Source organism: Zalophus californianus, chromosome 6 (genome assembly GCF_009762305.2).
Source record: "Zalophus californianus isolate mZalCal1 chromosome 6, mZalCal1.pri.v2, whole genome shotgun sequence".
NCBI lineage: Eukaryota > Metazoa > Chordata > Mammalia > Carnivora > Otariidae > Zalophus > Zalophus californianus.
Window position 1 is genome coordinate 77,507,509 of NC_045600.1, and position 6,567 is coordinate 77,514,075.

The following is a 6,567-nucleotide window of genomic DNA, read 5'->3' on the forward strand; positions in this document are numbered from 1 at the left end:
CTGATAAATTATTGATTACTACATCTGAAACTAATGATGTTCTATATGTTGGCTAATTGAATTTAAATTAAAAAAAAAGAAAAAAAAACCCCAAATGTTTCTTGTGTCATTCTCTCACAGAACTGGCATAATGCTATGAAGGTGTTCTGCAACTTGCCCTCTTCACTTATGTGTATATATCTTTTCATGGAAATATATATAGACCAACCTGATTCTTTTTAATGATTGCCTCATGTTCTATTGCATGGATGTTCTTTAATTTAACCATTGTCCTACTGACAGGTAAATAGGGTTTTTCTAAGTTCTTATGATGGCAAATATTCCCTCAGATTTACATCCCTGTACTACCTCTTAGTCATACTTAAAAGACCTCCTCACTCTCTAAGGTCTTTAGCCAAAGCATATATTTTGTAGGAACTGATACCTTCTTTTCTCTTAAACCAAAGAGAAGTCATTCATGTTAACCTGTAAGTACAGCAACAAAAAAGCATTTTGTTGATTTTTTTACGAGAATTATAAAGTAGTCACCTTTATAAGAGGGCTCTGATGTGGTAGAAACCAGTTAATCTCTTGCTGTTGACTGCTTTAGCTTACCAATCTCATCTTCTTAAGCAAGGTCATTCTGGAGGTTACTCTTAAAATTCTTCCTTAGTGTTCACTTCATCATTTCTTTCATTGTAGGAACATCTAAGAAGCACAGACCTGAGAAAGAATCTCCAGGTTAAAGAGGTGGAAGTTGCTAGAATTTAAAAGCAGTGTTTCCACACTGGAGAAGTGACCTGCTAAAGGGCCATGGCACCAGGTTGCTTTCTAATTCTTTGCCTCCAACTCTGCCTCAAATAATGACCTACTCTGAGAGGAGAAGAGTGTGTTGGTTAGTAGTGTGGGCTTGTAGTCATACACCCTGGGTTCTGTCTCTTGTTAGCTCTGGGGCTTGAGCAAATGACTTAACCTCTTTGTGACTCAGTTTCTTCATCTATTAAAATGGGGACAGGGATGGTGATGATGATATCACCTACTCTGTAGGGTTGCTGTGAAAAAAATCAAAGATTAGATTTGTAAAGCACTTACAGGGTCTGGTACATAATAAACTCGATATAGATGTTTGTTAAATAAGAATGGCAGAATGGTATGGGCACTGTGGCTGTTTCTCTGAGTTTCCTGAAGAAGCAGCTGTTCATGAAACCTTCCCAAAGCTCAAATGTAGCTGAAGTTGCCCAAAATATGGTGTGAACAATCTTCCTTCTCCTGCTCATCAGCGCCTTCACTGTAGAGGTGTCTCTATTCAGTGCTCACAGAAGTCCTATATTTCAGTGGCCTGCTCTGGATATCCAAACTTCTAATGAGAAATGATACCTTATTTATGTTAAAAAGAAGATGGACTGATATTGGGTGTACGCTTTCTAGATAGTTGTTAGCACATTCTTTGTGTTCAACAAAATATTCTCACAAGAAGAGGAGCTTTACAAAAACACATCACAGAAGAAATTGAGTTAGATTTCAGAAACATAAGTACAATGAAAATTGTCTGGATTCGCAGGAAATCTGTGACTTTCTGAGTGCAAGAAAATGATATGAAATTCATTGACAATATATAGTTATACCTCACATTTTCAGATTTTAATATTACAGCTATTAGAAATGCATCCAAAATTTATTTATACAAGAGCTGATTAGCCAGATCTGATATTTTGCAAGTTTTTTGTTCCTGTTTCCTTCCCACCCTAAACATGCAATTTTCTGCATTTTGATCAATTACAGAGTATGTGAAGTCAGGTGTGAAATTGGTTTCTCTTAATATGGTTATACTTCCAACACAGACCATATAGCTCCTCACTTTCTCTTTAGCAGGAAGTTACAGGACCAAAAGACCACACCTTCTGGGGAGCCTCCATATTCTCTGGAGTAGTTTATAGCTTTGGGTTGAACACTATGACCAAGTAGTATCGTATTCTTGTGTGCTGTATCATGATTTAGTTTCCCAACAAAGTTGAGTGTCTTACTTCCTCATATTATCACTAACAGGATTTGGGGGATTGACACCAGCTTTAAACCCCAGCTTCAGGATAGAATTATACTTGCTGGACTTTGGGTGGGTTTTCTAATACTGAAAGAGGGAGGGAAAATTTGCATGCTGTGGATAGCCACCGAAGTACGCATGGAAAGTTGGCATTTGAGCTTTTAGACTTTGATTACAACACTTGGAAGGAAGCTGTAGCAGATACAGCTATAATCAACTTATAATTGGGTATTTTATGTCTTTGGTTTTTTTATACCTCACCTTGTTCCCAAAGGTCAAGCAGTTATGTGATTCCTCTTCCAGGACAGCATCAGGAAAAGATGGAGCTCTCATTTCTTTTCTTTCGCCTTGGCCTGCACAGGCCTGTGCTTAACTGTGTAATGATTTCTTTTCAAACTCTAGTTGCTCAGGCAACTACACTCTTTGCTCTCTAGCTTGACCCCATTTCCTGATGAATGGGCTTTTCATTTTTTCACTAAGTCCTAAAGGCTTTCACATTCTGCAATTTTCTCTGCTAAATAGCTCTAGGCATAACTGCTTAGAAAATCATAGGCAATCATAAAGCCTTAGATTTTTTTAAGGAAACTTAGAGATCATTTAATCCAATCCCCTCATTTTACACTTAAAGAAATTGAGCCCCCAAGAAGGGTAAATAACTTGTTCAATGTCATCCCGTTAATTTGTAAACTGGCTAGAATTTTTCCGAAGCTAATTTTTTGAATTGGGTACAACTACAACTAACACTGTTTTAAAGGGCACATACTTTTCCATCTTGATCTTTTAGAGCTGTCATATGAATATAATTTATAGAACCAAATTTACGAAATCATGACTCCTAATCCTAAAAAAACCCCACTGTGATGTGAGAAATAGTTAAATGAGGTTTGGAATTACCATGCTTTTTAATAGAACATTTATCATAGCAATGGTCTCAGATGTGGTGGTTAATTGAGGGTTGACTAGGTCCAAGAAGATTGCTTTGCTTTACCTAAGATTTTATTCTGGTTGGGGAGGAAGTTGAGGGAAAATGGACCAACACATGTAGAGAGAAATGGGCATTAGGTTAGGCTCAATAATCTATTGTCACTACTGTTAATAAATTTCACACTTTGTGTCCACAAGATCACAACTCTAGTTTGTAAGAAATTATAAATTATTTTTGTGTCCAGAACTTGCATCTAGCTAGAGCCAAAGATGAAAAGCCAGTAGCTTCCTCATGCTCTTTCTATAGCCCACTCATTCCAGTTAGTGAGTTCTCCAACATGGCCACAAATAACTCATAGAGTCTTTGAAGAGCCACTCTTCTTTGTTGCTGTATGGCACTCTGTGCAAAGCAGGGTATCTCACAAGCACACCCATCCCTAACATTTGTGAACCTGAGATGAATGTGCAAATGGTTGTCTCCAACCTTACCCCTATCTCAATGGGCCATATACCATTCTGTCCATACTGACCTCAAAGAAACTTGTGTATAAGTGTGTAGACTTCACTCTACATATCCAAGCTATCTCCACAAGTCCGCATACAAATTGCACAAGTAGTCACCTCTTGTCTTCACTGTGGGTAATACAGTCTGCCCTTAAGAGAATAGAGAGGAGTAGAAGCCCAAGCAGGCACCTGAAGGAGGCTCAGGGATTCATGAGCAGGGAATTGTAGGTTTCCTGAATAAAGAGAGCTTGGTTAAGAAAAAGGAGAGCAGGTTCCTGATCAGAAAATCCTGACAGACCTGTCACCTTATGGGGAGGAAGAGGATAGAGGAGGGCCAGAATAAGACCTAAGGCGTTGTACCCAGGAAAGAAGTCTTGGTTGATTGGATCAAGAACTGCTGACAAGAAAACTCTGGGGTTGAACCATCCTATAGGCATTGTCTCTTTGTAGGACCTGTACAAGAAATGGAAGCAAAATTGTTTCATGGCCAGAAAGAAGCCACTTCAAACAAGTTATTTTTTAAACAGTGAAGTTTCAAGAGATGTTCTAAAAGAGCATCTAAAAGAACAACACTGTTCAAAGGTATGACATGTCAAACTGGAAGGAATATTCAAGATTGTCTAATGAAGATGGAAGAGAGACCACAGAGACAAGTAACTTGCCCAAGGTCAGACTGCAAGTAGTGATAGAGCTCAGCTGAACACTTGTAGCTTGGGTTTCCAGGTTCTCAGGAATGGGTTTTTTTCCATGACCTAGTCCTGAACCCACTTGAAGTATGACTCTAAGCAGCATGGAAGAATAGACACAGGGTAGCTCTTATACTAGAAGTGTATTTTTAATGATGTGACAGCAGAACAGCAAAGACCAGTGGTTTCTACAGAAAATCAGACACCAGTCAGACTTTTGAGAGAGAGAGAGAGCACACAAGTGAGTGAGTGAGGGAGCTGGGAAATGGGGTGAAGAAAGAGGGGAAGCATTCTAATGTAAGGATCGATGCTGAGTATCAGAGAAACTTTTTCTCTTCTTATGAATCAAAAGAGAGTGATGTTATCACTATTAGGTGATCCATTTGGGGAAGTTGGTGCAATGAGAAAAGGTAGAAACAAAGAAAGGGGTTATAGGTACTCTGGATTACCCCCTCACTCTCATTTACCCCCACTTTGGGACTATATATAACTTGATTCATACCCTCCTACTCTGTCAGTAATGTTTATTTTAAATATGAAGGCCAGGAAGTAAAATGTATTGAAGTGGCAAGTATGGTCTAAGTATTAATTAATCATTTCAAAACAAATTAAAGTTTGATCTGTGAAAAAGAGAATTAGGCTGGAGTACAGAATTTGTTTTCCTGTCTTAGGCCTGCAGCAAGCCATTTAACCTCTGCAGTGCTGTTTTCCCAAAGGTAAACTGAAAATAGCAAAGCTAGCTCTTAATATTTATGATGGCAAAAAATAGAGGGAGGAAACCCAAGTGTCCAATAACAGGGAAATAGATTATGGAATATTTATATAGTATAATATTATCAACATTAAAAATTACAATTCTGAAAATTTTTAGCAATATACTAAAAAGTTACAATATAAGGTTAAGGGAAAAAGCATGATTCAGAAACTATATATATTGAGTTATGCCAACTTTCTAAAATATATGATCATAACATACTTGAGGGGGCACCTGGGTGGCTCAGTAGGTGAAGCATCTGACTCTTGATTTTGGCTCAGGTCATGATCTCAGGGTCATGAGATTGAGCCCCACGTCGGGCTCCACCTTCAGCAGGGTCTGCTTGAGATTCTCTCCCTCTTCTTCTGCCCCTCCCCCTACTTGCTCTCTTGCTCTAAAATAAATGAATAAAATCTTAAAAAAAATAAAATACTTGAAACAAATACATCAACATATTAATGTTATTATCTCTAGGTGATAGAGATGGTTTTAATTTTCTTCTTTATATAGTATTTTTACCATTTTCCAAATTGTGTCTAATGAACGTACAGTATACTAATTTAAGTTTTTATTTTAATTCCAGTTAACATACCACATGATATTAGTGTCAGGTGTATAATATAGTGATTCAACGCTTCTATACAACACCCAGTGCTCATCACAACAAGTGCCCTCCTTAATCCTGATCACCTGTTTCACCCACCTCCCCTCTGGTAACCAGCAGTTTGTTCTTTATAGTTAAGAGTCTGTTTCTTGATTTGTACAGTGTATTAATTTTACCACCAGGAAAAAATGTTTTTAACAGAAGCAATGTACTCTAGCCCGATTCATAGTGTTGTTGTAAGGAAAATGGAAATAAAATAATAATTTAAAACTGAATCCTGACAAACATGTACTAAACAAGCTAAGTATTTATGTTAAAGGAAAAAATTGATGTATGTCTCCATGTGCAACTTTTTTCTTAATAATAAATAGATGTACCTGTAAATAATTAGAAGTCATTCCGAGGCATTAGAAGAGCACAGTATATGTGCCACGACCACATCAGAACTATTTGTGTGTGCTGACCCAGATGTCGAAGAAAAAGTCAAGTTGACCTGGATCAGTATACAGCAACTTTATCCAGTCATCAGGAGGGATGGCCCGCTGAGGAGTAGCTGAGGGGCCACCAGTGTCCTCCCTGCCAATTTTTCCCCAGGCTAATCAACTTCTCCTCTAAGTAAATATTTAGTAAATATATTAAATATACTGGCTTGAAGAGGCAGAAATCATTGACCTGCCTCATGCATCCCCATGTTTTGGTCTGCCCTCCCTCTAACACCATGCCCACATCACCTTTTCTCTCCAAATCTTTGCACATCTAATCCCATTGCTGGGAATACTCTTCTGCTCTCTCTGACCCTCTTTCCCTTCACCTGTATTAACATTAGTCTTGCAGGTCTTAGCTTAAACATTCCTTTCTTGGGAGGCCTCCCCAATATAGAGGTTAGAGACTCGTAATGTATGTTCTGACAACTCTGTGATAGCTCTCATCACGTTTTATTGTTGCTGCATATCTAATTGCCTATTTCCCCTACACTGTGAGCTCAAGGAAGGCAGGGACCTTTTCTGTCTTGTCCTTCACTGTTTCCTCGGAGTGAGTCCAGTGTTCAAACAATCTGTATCGAGGACTGAATGAG